We start from the raw sequence: 14,127 nt of genomic DNA, 5'->3' as shown, positions 1-14,127 counted from the left end.
AATATTATAGTTCAACAGTTAAACAAAACAATATGTTTTTATAATTTGTTTACTTATATATAAAATCAAGTTAAAAACTAATTTTAGTATAACTCCATACTAATATTTAGATTTGTTAGATATTTTTAAGGAAATGTTATTTAAGTTAAATCAAAATGTGAGTTTTTCAACTTTATTTTAAAACTGTTTAATCTTGAACAGTAATTTTAATAGAAGTATGATTCGTAACTAACAAAAACGTTGCTTACTTCACTTGCCTTTTTTGAAAGAAATATTTGGCTATCGCAAGCAAAGCTAAGATGTTTTAGCCATCATAGTTAGTTTCTCAAAAAATTATTCAGATAAAATAAGTTTTGCTTAATCAGTTTTTTAAGTTTGTTAAATAAAAAATTTTGTAAAAAACATGTAACAGATATAAAAAGTATACTTTTAATTAAGAAATTAGTTAATATTGAAACAAACTATAAAATAAGTTATTATATCAAAACAAGTGTTGAACAAATAAATATTCAAACCTCAATTTTAAACAAGAGCTATAAATTAAAAACTATTATTTTATAAAAATAATCTTTGTTAAACTTACATACTTACTTTTTAATCAATAAAATATTATAGATCTGCTCTAAAAGCATAAACTAGGTAACTTTAAATAAAATATTTTAATACCTAACTAAGATTTAATGTTTTCGTGTTGCTTTGTAGTTGAATTCTAAATCAAATTATAGTTTAGTTTTAAATAAAATAATAAAACAAAACTTAGTTGTTCTTTTTATTAATTTTATATAAAGGTTTATAAACTCATGAGCTTAATCACCTCCTTGGGAGAAGTTTAAAAAGTAGTTGTCCACTTTTACTAGATATCACCCCTTTACTTTTATGCACCCTTACTAGTTGTTGCCCCCTAATAGTCCTTATAGCCCCTAATAGCCCTTACAGACGATAATACCTACTTTTAAAAACACAGCATTAAATAGTAAAAACATTAAAAATTAATACTATTAAACTAATATTAACGTCTAACTAATGTTAAGTTTGATGATATTAAAAATTAACTTAAGATTTTAGTTAATATTACGTAAGTACTGTAATTTAAAATAAAATAAATATAGTTTGTCTATACGTGCTTTCAATTCAAATTAAAGGTTGCTTCAAAACTAATAGACTATTGATTTTGGCATATGTTTAGCTTTTTTATGGTGTATGACTCGATTTTTCGATAACCTAAAGGTTCCTTCGTAAACTTAGTCATCTAACCAAACTTTTTGAGCGCTTTCAATAAATAATAATATTAAGCTAGATTATATAAAAAAGAATTTTGATTCATTAATTCGTACTATTTCAGCTCCCTACTTTACAAGTACAATACATAAGTTAAAACACTTTATTATTTTTTATAATTATATTTGTGTTCGGGCTATTAGATTTATTGAAAGGTTTCAGTTAGTTTTTAGTATTAGAAGACTGTCATTTTTATTTTAGAAAATTTCACTTTTATTTGACTTAATTTGCGAAAAAAAATAATTAGGTTTTATAAAAAATTGAAAAAAAAAATTCAACTAGTTTTAAAATACTAATTTTTTTAAAAGCTTCAAGTTATTTAACTGTTGTAAATTTCTTTACAGGTAAACTATTTTGCATAATAAGTAAGTAATTGTTTTTCATAAATATGATATACAATAATTTGTTTAACTAACTAGGAAACTATTAGGTAATAAAAGTTTGAGACTGATGTTTTATTACCATGTAAAAAACTTAAAAAAAACATTTGTCATTCAAATTAACTAAATATATGAAAATAACAAAAATTACAATGATTTTTTTTTAGTTTTACAGCAACAACTGTTGTTTTTATTATTATAAACCATTTACATTGTTATTATGTAAGTCAAAAAATTTGTAACTTTGTTTCTAAACTTTTGAGTCTTCATTAAAAAACTTTCCAAAATATTAAGTACTAACAGTAACAACTAAAGACATTTCGCAATGAAGAAAAATAAGCCATATTTTTAAATTAAACTTTTTCGAAAACTAAAGTTTTTAAGCTCAGTCGTTCTGATAGTAAAAAAAAAATTACAGTTTAGAAACATAAAAAACTTTTATTTATAAAATTTTTATGAAAAAACTAAAACAAAAATCTATAAACTAAATGAGAAGAACTTAATTTTGAAAAAAAAATTATAGTTTCTGCTTTGCAATCTGAAATAAAAATGATTTAAACTTAAATAAAAAAATTACCCTCTCTGTTTATTTTGTTAGAATTTATCTTAGAATAATTATATTGTAAATAAAACGGTTTTGCTAACAATGTGTTTTTAAACTGTGTAGTTCAATTTAAAAAATGGCTATTTATGCTTTGTAGATTGTAAAATAACTTCTTTAATGTGTCGTTTAAAATGTTTTCAATATTTATGCTTATTTTAATAGCTAATATCTAAATTATTACCCTTCAAGATAATTTTTATGTAGGATTTGATATTGAAAAAACTATTTGTTCTTAAATATCTACTAAGATTGCGTTTAAACCAGTTTTTTCTTGTAATTAATTTTTATTGCACTATATTTTTGAACGCTATTTTTAAAACTATTTATTTAGTTTTTAAACAAAAAAACAATTTACATTATCAAATCACCGTTAATTAAAATAAAGAGGTTTTTTAAAAGTCGTTCTTAGTATCAAAAACTATAAAAAATTATAGCTACTTAGATAATAATAACATTATTATTTAAAAGTGTCTTGTAATTAAAAAATAATCTTTTTTAAGTTGAATAGTTTAAAACTTTTATTTTTTCATTAAAAAAGTAATTTGACGGTGACTTTTAAACCTTACAAAACTGTATATTACTTGTTTGTGCAACAAACAGAACAGACCTTAGTTAGACCATACTTACAAAATTAGACCTAATATTAAAAAATATTTTTGATTTTTACGGATTTATTTTATCCAAATTTCAATTCTTTTTAAACTAAATTAGTTTTTTTATTTTAGGTAAACTAAAATCGTCCCTTACTTACAATTTCTCCAAAAGTTCATCTTTGGTGCTTCATGCAACTTCCGCCAAAATAAACTAATTTTATTCCAAATTATTAAATTGTCTGCATTTGTTTAAAAAATATCTCTTTCATTTAACAGGTAATTAGTTTTTATTTATTTTATTAATAAATTTTTTCACAATTACAATAGACAATTTGTTTAAAATTTAACTGAGATATTTATCTATCTTTTAAAATTCAATAAAATTATTTCAATTATAACATTTTAAGAAATAAAGTGAATTACACATAATAACTTTAGTTACAATTTTTTTTATGGTAGAAAAACATCAGAACTCTTTCTCCCCTCTGCAACAATAAAAGTCTTCTGAGGTCAAGCAAGTGAGTTTGAGCTCATCAAGTGTTATTCCACCTGCCCTATGTTTAAATTTGTCAAGAAAAAAATTATAAAAACACTTTTTTTAACAAAAATTAACTTTAACTTTTATATAAAAGCTTTAAGTACAAACTACAATTAAGTTTTTAAAGAATTCAAAAATATCATTTAACTTATGAGATATTTTACTTTTTGGAAAAAGTTTCTGATAGAAACGTATGGACTGCAAAATTTTTGGGGTCAATTTTCTAAAGAATTTAAAAAATTACTAAAAGTATATCTCCTTCATTATTCAAGCAATCTTCTTCAAAATTTTAGGAAATGTTCCTTATATTAAAAGAAAAAAAATGTTACTTATGAATTTAAAAAAATAAAAATTTTATGACAAAAATTAAAAACAAGAGTCTTTTTATTTAAAAAAAATATATTTTTACTGAAAATTTTTCAAATTCCAAAGTAACATTTTTTTTAGTGTATAAAGATAGGACTGAAAAAGTTTGAAGAAGATTGCTTAAAAAATGTAGGAGGAGATAGATTTTGAATAAAATAGTCATTTTTTGCTGTTTTAGTTTTCCCTTCCCAAAAGGAACCTTATGTGGCCGGACTTTGACTGGACTTATCTCAAAAAATAATTCAAATTTTTTAAAACCATAAAAAACATCTTGAAGCTTGAAAAAATTTTTATAAAATAAGACCAATTTGTAAAAAACATGGCTAACCCCCATATGGCCTTAATTTCACATAAAACTCAAATATAATAAATTTGTATTAAATTTAAACTTTTACCTCTAATTTCTAAAAAAAAATTAAATAAATAAAATGCACTATCTTAAATCTAACACAGTAACAAAAGAAAAGAAATAAAATTAATATACAATAAACAAAATTTATTTCAATAAATAATAACAATCACTCTTTCATTACTAGGACATTCATAAAATAAAAGACCCACACATCACAATCTGATGCCCATCCATATAACATGAATAAAATTTCAACACAGAATACAAATTAATTTTAAAATTTCCTTAAATTTTTCCAGCACAGTATACTCAGGGTTGCCACACACTCAGGGAACTCAGGGAATCTCAGGGAATTTTCAAACTGTAGAAAATCTCAGGGAAACTCAGGGAATTTTGGCATTTTTCTTTTAACTCAGGGAAACTCAGGGAAGTTTTGATTTTTTCTCTAAATTTCAGGGAAGTTTTTGAAAATCTCAGGGAAATTTTTTTCTAGATCTAGAATGAGGTTTAGTTCATCCAGTTTCAATATTTTGTTCAAAAGTAGTAATTTTTATTATTTAAGTGTTATTTAGAATTTTTTTAGCCTTGCGGCTAGTTCTTCAATATTCTTAGTATTAACATTGTAGTTTTTTTTAAGTTTTAAATTTATATTTACTTAAGTAAAATCAAACAGTTTAGAGAAATGAAAGTTGTTGTTAACTATTCATTGAAAAGTTCTAATAAACTTTTTATTTTTAGTTACTTATGTAGTTTAAAAAACACTATGTTGTACTATTAGTCCTTTATCATTTTGCGCCACAAGATGGTTAGAGTCAAAGCAGGTAGCTGACAGAGCCATTTTAATTTGGCCTAATGTTGTTAAAATGGTACAGTACTGGAAAAAACTGCCTGGTTACAAACAGCCACCAGGTCAAGATTTTATAACTATAAGCAATGCTATAAAGGATGATGTATTAATAGTTGTGAAATTGAATTTTTTTAGCTTTGTTGCCTAAATTTTGGTTCCATATTTAACAAGGTATCAGGAAAACAGCCCAAGCATTCCTTTCATGTATGATGATATACAGAAGTTAGTATACAAGTTAATGAATATTGTTTTTACTACTTCTTTCATGGAAGCCCATTCAAATGGAAAAAAGCTACTTGAACTAAATAATGAGCATTTTCAAAATAAAAGTTTTCACAAAAAAGATGTAGAGTTAAGATGTGCTGCTTTTACTTTAATTCAAGATTTGCTAAATCAAGGTTAAGTTTCTAATATTTTGTTTAAGTCATTTCACAATGAATGTAAACTTTTTAAATTTGCTATAATAAAAAAAATTAAAACAAGAATGACTGTTGGTTTGAACTTTTTAAGAAGGGCTGCTGTTTTAATTCCGGCATGTCTAATTGGAATGGGTAAAGACCGTTGTGTCAGAAACTTTACAAGGTTGGTCCAACAACTTGTCAGCATGAAGATACTAAAAGCAAAAGAGGGTGATGACAGCATTAATCAATACATTGATTTGTTAAGTTCTTCTAACACTCAAATACTTTTTGAAATTTTTCTTGAAAAAAGTCACAGTTTAGACACCTTTTATTTTGACACACTTGATATCCCAAGCAAGTATAAAGATTTAACAAGAGTCCTTGAGGCTGTTTTTGTGCTTCACAATGACCAGGCAAGTGTTGAACGGGGCTTTAGCTTAAATAAGGAAGTAATATCAACTAATATGGGAGAGATGACAATAAGGTCCCGAAGAATGATCAAAGATCACCTTGTAGAAAGTTAACTAACAAGTTTACACAAAGTTGTGCAAAAATTTAGTTTTTAATTTTTAATTGGTTTAAACCTTTTAAGATTGAGTTTTTGAAAACAGTTTTTTTCATAAATTTAATGCAGAAGCATACACATACAACCTTCCTTTTATTATTAAAGAAGAAAAATGAGAATGAGGTATTAATAATTTGTGTTAGAAGAGAAAAATTTTTTTTAAGATTTGAAAAAAACTCAGGGAAACTCAGGGAAATTTAAGGTTACTCAGGGAAATTTTTGGTCACTCAGGGAAGATTTTTTGTCTCAAAGAGTGGCAACCCTGTATACTTTTCTTTATTTTTATTTCTATTCTTTAAATTTCAACACAAACAAAACATACATGCAGAAAGACTCTAGAATTATTCCTTGTAGTTATTTAACAAAAAGTTTTTATATCTAAATTAAAAACAATCTTTTTTTAAGTTTATAAAACAGGGTTGCCACACACTCGGAGAACTCAGGGAATCTCAGGGAATTTTCAAACTGTAGAAAATCTCAGGGAATTTCAGCATTTTTCTTTTAACTCAGGGAAACTCAGGGAAGTTTTGATTTTTTCTCTAAATTTCAGGGAAGTTTTTGAAAATCTCAGGGAAATTTTTTTCTAGATCTAGAATGAGGTTTAGTTAATCCAGTTTCAATATTTTGTTTAAAAGTAGTAATATTTATTATTTAAGTGGTTATTTAGATTTTTTTAGCCTTGCGGCTAGTTCTTCAATATTCTTAGTGTTAACATTGTAGTTTTTTAAGTTTTAAATTCATATTTACTTAAGTAAAATCAAACATTTTAGAGAAATGAAAGTTGTTGTTAACTATTCATTGAAAAGTTCTAATAAACTTTTTATTTTTAGTTACTTATGTAGTTTAAAAAACACTATGTTGTACTATTAGTTCTTATTTTTTAAATAATAAAGTTATTTGTTATTTGTTTACAACTACTTGTTTTCAGTAAAAAAAATTAAAATGAATACAGATTAGTGTTGTATTACTTTTGTTAAAAAATAGAGGTTAAATTTTTGTTTATAAATAATAATTTCAAAAGTAGTAGCAGTAATGGTAATTAATTTTATAGTGTGAATGTTTTAATATACTTTACATTTTTTTTGCAGATTTAATTTAAAAGCTTTTTTAAGTATTATGAGTAAAGTACAGTTTAAAACCTTGTTTAAAAAAAGTTGGCTTAACCATGAAGACTTCAAAGATTGGTTACTTGAGGATTTAGACAAAGAGAAGTTTAAATGTAAGTGGTGTGGTGATGATACACCAATGGCCTTATCCAACATGGGTATACGGGCATTGAAATCGCACAGTATGTCGAAAAAACCTCTTAAATTGAAAGCCTCTAAGAGTAAAAATAATGCAATTACTTCTTATTTTGGTGGGGCTAATAGTTCAACTAGTATATCAGCTGCAACTTCTTCAACAGCTGCTGAAGTTTATTGGGCTCTCAAGTGTACCAAAAAACTGGTCAGGAAACTCTTGCGATAATAATAACACTTTATTCACTACCATGTTTCCTGATAGTGAAATTGCAAAAAAGTTCTGCATGAATAGAACCAAATATTCATATATAACAAACTTTGGTATAGCACTTCATGTGAAATTATTATTTTAGTATAATTAATTTTTGTCAATTAAAATGTCAAAAAAATTAAACTTTATTCTTTTATGTAGAAGTTGTGCAAAAATTTAGTTTTTATTTTTTAATTGGTTTAAACCTTTTAAGATTGAGTTTTTGAAAACAGTTTTTTTCATAAATTTAATGCAGAAGCATACACATACAACCTTCCTTTTATTATTAAAGAAGAAAAATGAGAATGAGGTATTAATAATTTGTGTTAGAAGAGAATTTTTTTTTTTTAAGATTTGAAAAATACTCAGGGAAACTCAGGGAAATTTAAGGTTACTCAGGGAAATTTTTGGTCACTCAGGGAAGATTTTTTGGCTCAAAGAGTGGCAACCCTGATAAAAGTTTCAGGGACACTAGACCAAAATTTGGGACCCAAATACCTAAAGCAGTTTAGGCCAAGTCTTGTTCAATGTCTTAAGGTTATAAAATTATTTTTCTTTGAAAATCTTTTGTTGTGTGAGTTAACAGAACTAGCAAGTTAGAATATATTGTGCTCTACATCGAAACCTGTTATAGTATTACACATCAATTTACAAATTTGCAATTTATTCACATCATTTAATTTTAGCACACCATTTTTTTTTAAACAAAGGGTTTGTTGTGGTCAAGGCAGGCACACAACAAACATACCTGATTACTCTTTTTTGCACAAACAATTGGTTTTAAGTAACAGTCAGCAGCACTACCCAAAGCAGATACACCATATTGGATGTGCAGATAAAACAAACTATAATATACCATTTTAAGTGTAATTGTGTCCAAATAGTATCTCAATTTTGACAAAACATAACAACTCCTAGATAATTTCAATCAGAGAACTCAAATGTTTCTTCCAATTCAGCTTATCATCCAAAACAACACCCAAGTATTTTATACTATCACTCTGCTCAATAAGAAACCATTAATCTTAACATTAAATTCACAATTTTTTGAAGTTTTATTAAAAAGCAAAAGTTTTGTTTTTGAATAATTGATAAAAAGTTTATAAGCACGCAACCATTTATCTACTTTAACCAACTATAGATAACTTTATTTAAATATTCAGGATCACTATGTTGGTAGCTTAAGCAGGCATTATCAGCAAACAATCTCACATTTATCTCAGTAGAGGTAAAAATATCATTAATATACACAAGAAAATTATGCATTTTTCTAACTTTACCCAGGAAAATAAAAAAAGAACTACTGAAATCTAAGAAACAAAATGTACCATGTTCTACATATTTTATAATCATTTACATTATAGTGGTATATATGGCAACTTATTTGTTTTGTACTATGAGTGGGTAACTGTAAAAAATTTAGAGGACAAAGATATAATTTCCTACAATCAGCATTTATAAAAAAATTTAATATAAAATTTCATGCATAATACTGGCTTCACACTTACCTAGGTTTTCCAAATTTTCTTTTAAATCAACAGATTTCCCTAGAAAAATTAAAAAATTCCTTTTTTTTGTGTTAAAAAAACCAATGGTTTTCTAATTGTTTTATAAATTTTATTTGTATTTTAGCTACAAAAAATTACAGTTTTCAAGCTATAAGTTTTTTGCAAGATATTACACAGTTCTTTTATTTTTGATAGTTTTGTTTTTATTTTTTCAAGAAAAAATATATAAAATGTTAACAGGGTTGCCACACACTCAGGGTACTCAGAACAACTCAGGATATTTTGAAGTTATAGAAAATCTCAGGGATACTCAGGATAACTTATGATATTTTGACCTTTTTTTAAGTCAGGATGGCTAAGGGCAGTTTTGATTTTTAATTAAAATCTAAAGATAATTTTAGTACTTTTTTAAAATCTCAGAACAGATTTTTTTGATCTAAAATGATATTAAGTTGGTCTATTTTAAACTTATTTTTATTTGCCCAATTTTGTTCAACAATGGTTTTTATTGATTTTGAAATGCTTATTTGAAATTTTTTCAGCCTTGTAGCTAGCTCTCTACTTTTCTTAAAAAGAACATTGTAGTTTTTTAATCTGAAATCAATATATATCATGATTTGAGTTTATAGTATATTATATAGGAACAGTTAAGAGATATAAAAGTTTAACGATGCATTAAAAAGTTTTAGTTATTTAATATAATTTTAGTTATTTATATAGCTTAGCAAATTATATTATTTTATTCAACCCTAACTCATAGATGTAGTTGTTAGTTATAACTTATTACTTGTTTTCAGCAAATAATTAGTATAAATAATGTTTTCTATAAGCTTCAGAAACAGTATTTCTCATCAGTTTTGTGAACATGTAATGCATAAGCAAACACAAACATAGCTGCCAAAAACCTTAAATTTGAGAAATTTTGAAATAAATTTGAAAGTTTGAACAAAAAACAAAAAAAAAACTGGAATTTAAACCTTATTTTACATGTAAAGTAACAAATTTGTAATAAGATAAAAAAAATCTATTGTAAAAATATATGGTAATTACTGTCCTAGCATGATGTCGCACCAATATCAAACTGAAATTATATTATACTACATGTCTTTTTTAAGCATAATCTTAGGCTAAAAATCAAAGTCTAATATGCTTAGTCTAAAAAGACGCTTTGTTTTAGACAAGCTTTATTAATACAAAAAAATAATTGTATTATCGAATTTTTTTTTATTTAAAACCACAATTTAAGTAGTGTTATAGTATCTTTTTAAAGTTGTTATACTGTTTAGAACAGTTTTTTTTTACCCTATTTAGTTTTATACTAATAATGTACCAAAAAACGTGTTTTTTAAGTTCCTGAAGAAATTTATAAAAATATTAGGCAACTCTGCACATAAAACCTTCCTTTTGATTTTTAAGAATACAAATGGACATGAGGTATTTGTTTGTAGTATGTGGCAGATGGGATTTTTTTTAAAGGATTTCAAAAAAATGACTCAAGGCAGGTTTTTTGATTCAAAGAGTGGCAACCCTGTGTTGTTAAGCATACAAGATGTAAAGAGTATTGATTTTTTTACATACTAAATAGTTCTTTATCTTAAAACTGTAATGAAATATTGTTTTTGTTTAGAAGAGGATAAATCATTCTCTAAAGTCTAAAGTAAGTTGTTATTTAAACTGTGGTCTTTTCAGCCTCAAAAATCCATCCTCAAAAATGTAAAAAATATCCTAAAAACGTGTGTTTTCAAAAATCTTTTACGCCTATATTAAAGTATTTCTTTTTACTATAAAACTAGACTTTTTTGATAAACTTCTTCTATTCTTCCTTTTTTTTTCAAAATTTTTAAGCTTAAAATTTTTAATGTTTTTATACAAAAAACATGGTAAACTGTTTTGATTGCTTTGTAGATTATGAATAAAAATTTTATTTCAAATAAAAAAGTCAGGAAAAGTTATTTTTTCCTTGAAAATTAGACTTTCTTTTTTCATTAAACCTTCTACTATTGGGCATAAGCCTCTTTTCAAAAATCGTTTATGCTTACGATTTCCAATGTTTTTAAACATAAACTTGCACAAAGACACTTTTGCACAGGTTCAAAGTTTTATTTTTTTATTAACTTAAGTTTTTTATTATTTCTTTTTACTATCACTATTACCCCTTAACCCCTGTGGGTAATTTTTTTTACATTTTTATAAATGTATGTTTTAATTACTTTTTTTATTTACTGTTTTTTTATTATTATAATTTTTATCAAGTATTTTTATCACTGTTACCCCTTACCCTCAATTGTTTTTTTTTTTTTAAATGTTTTAAAGTATGTGAATTTAAAGCATTCAATAAAGTTGCTAAAAGGAATATTGGTCTGCTACTTTTGCATTAAGTTTAATAATGTTCATAGCAGGGGCGTCTCTTGTGGGCTGGAACACTGGAGCTGTTGTCCCACCAGGTCAAAAAACAGAAGAAAAAATTTCAGACTTTTTGCTATTTATCTTACAATTTAATAATAATTTCAAATATTTGGTAAAGTGTAGCTGCAAGCTCAATCTGTGTCAGCTGCATTTTAAACATTACAATTTTTTCATACCAAAAGTTGTTAAAAAGCTTAACTTTGAAGCTGCATTAAGTGCAGCAACAAGTGGTTTAAAAATTAGTTTTAGAACATTGTACATTAAAACATGATGTACTGAATGTAAACAAACTGAATATACTGAATGTAAAATTTACTATATATTTAATGTTGCAAGATCAAAATCCAGTGGTCAACACATAGTCAAATAAAAAAGTTATTCAAGTCTAAAGTTATAACAAGTTCTGGACAGGCATTGATGTTAAAAATGATAAAACTTTATATTTTTGTATATGTTCATTAAAAAAGTTAATCATATTTTTCACATTTTATTATTTTTTATTTCTTGATACTTGAAAGATCAAAAGTGGTTAACACATATACCAAACAAATATATTTAAGCTAAATATATAACAACTTCAGAAAAGGCACTTTTGTTAAAAACCCAAAACTTTATATTTTTGTATGCATTTCATTGACAAATTTTAGTAATTGTTTATAAAAAAGTTAACTATTTTTTTCACATATCATTATGATAATAAATATTGTATTTAAAAAAAATAAAGGCCACTTATCTTACTTTCATATAACATTTGAACTTTTTCTAAAGATAAATTAATTTTGTGTTTTAGAATTTTTATTATTTAGATAAGAATATATATAGCCAACAAGTTATCTGCAAGTTTTAATTTATTTATCCTATTGATAGTACAAACTGTGTGAAATTTTTTAAAAAATATTCATTATAAATAAGTTTTACATTCACTTAGTAGGTTAAATTTTATGCATTTAAGGGCATAGGGGGGGGGGGGGGTAAACACCTTTTTTTGATATTTGATCATATTTCATATAGTTTTTACTAAGCTACAAAATGCTTTTTACAGAATTAAAAAGTTCAAAATAATTTTTGATATATAGCCGGTCAAAGTCGGAGGCAACAATAGGTTCCTTATGGGAGGAGCAAACTAAAATGGCAAAAATAGACTATTTCACTAAAAATCTATCTTCTCCTACATTTTTTGAGATAACTACCTCAAGTTTTCAGGAAATGTTCCTTGATATATTTAGAAAATTCCATCGTAAAGAATTAAAAAATATATATAGACAATAAACAAATTTTTGTTATAAAATTTTTATTATATTTTTTTATTAATTCTGTTCCAACAGAATTTTCTAAATGTATCAAGGAACATTTCCTGAAAATTTAAGGTAGTTATCTCAAAAAATGTAGGAAAAGATAGATTTTTAGTGAAATAGTCTATTTTTGCCATTTTAGTTTGCTCCTCCCATAAGGATCCTATTGTTGCCTCCGACTTTGACCGGCTATATCTCAATAATTATTTTGAATTTTTAAAATTTGTAAAAAGCATCTTGTAGCTTAGTAAAAACTACATAGAATAAAATCAAATATCAAAAAAAGGTGTTTACCCCCCTATGCCCTTAAATAAGAGTAAAAATTTAAAACTAAGGTGAGATCTATATCTTTTATAATCAAGGTTGTAGGTTGTTGAATTTTAGTTTTTTTTTGTAAATCTTAAACAAAGCTATCAATTAGTTTACTGAACTAAAAAATTAAATTAACCCTTTAGATATGACCATTTAAAGTACGAAATTACCATTTGTATGTTATTGAAATGAAAACAAAACAATAAATTTAAAAACATCACTAAAACATATTTTCTCTTATGTTGTTAAGAAAAAAATCTAATACATTAAAAGTTTTAGGAAGCCTTCCTAGGATGATCTAAAACAATTTTTCTTGAAATAATTTGAAATGTCAAGAAATTATATTATGGCAAATTCTAAAAATAATACTCCAAAAATTAAAAATTAATTCCTACAAAATCATTTTTACTTGATATGTTTTGCTGAAAAACTTGATAAACATTTGCTCAATATGACCTTAATAATGGATCTTGTTTAAAATTCCTAGTGAAGTATAAGTGTTTGTTTATGTTTGAAACAAGTTGAAATAGTTTTTAAAATACAAAAAGCTATGTAAAAAGTTTCTAATACAAAAAAGACTAACAATGCTTTTTTAGCAATATCTTTAAAGTGTTTAAATAAGTTAAACATACTTAACTTTTTCTATGTTCTTGAAGCAAAACCATTTCTTAAATTTTCTTTGCAATTGAAAAAAGATAGAATATTTCTTGATATTAGATGTTAATGTTTATAGGTAATTTTACAATTTTTATTTTTTTTGGTTTGCAGTTAGTGTCTTATAAAATAATTTTTGCTGTACTTGTTACTTCTTGTTTTAAAACTTTGCTTTTGTGTTTAAAAGAATAGATGTTTTAGATAAATAACTGATGTTTTAGGCAATTATTTTTTGTTATTATGCATTAATAATTATTAATTTTACAAACTTTAGTTTTATTAGTTTAAAAACAAGGAACTTTAACATAAATTTTGCTTTCTTTGTTAATTCCTTATATTAAAAGTTAAGTCTAACTAAACTTTGTTTTTTTGTGTTTTATTTTTTTTTAATATTTAGATGTTTTGTATAGATATTACATTTTTTAAATGAATATTTTTTATTACTACCTGTAGGTTGTTTTACAACCTTTATGCTAAGTCTGAATAAACTTAACTTTTTTTTTGTTATTTGTATCTCAAAAATAAGCTAATTTTAAATGT

Source organism: Thalia democratica, chromosome 6 (genome assembly GCF_965202585.1).
Source record: "Thalia democratica chromosome 6, ktThaDemo2.hap1.1, whole genome shotgun sequence".
Classification (NCBI taxonomy): domain Eukaryota; kingdom Metazoa; phylum Chordata; class Thaliacea; order Salpida; family Salpidae; genus Thalia; species Thalia democratica.
Note: the sequence above shows the minus strand (reverse complement) of the source record.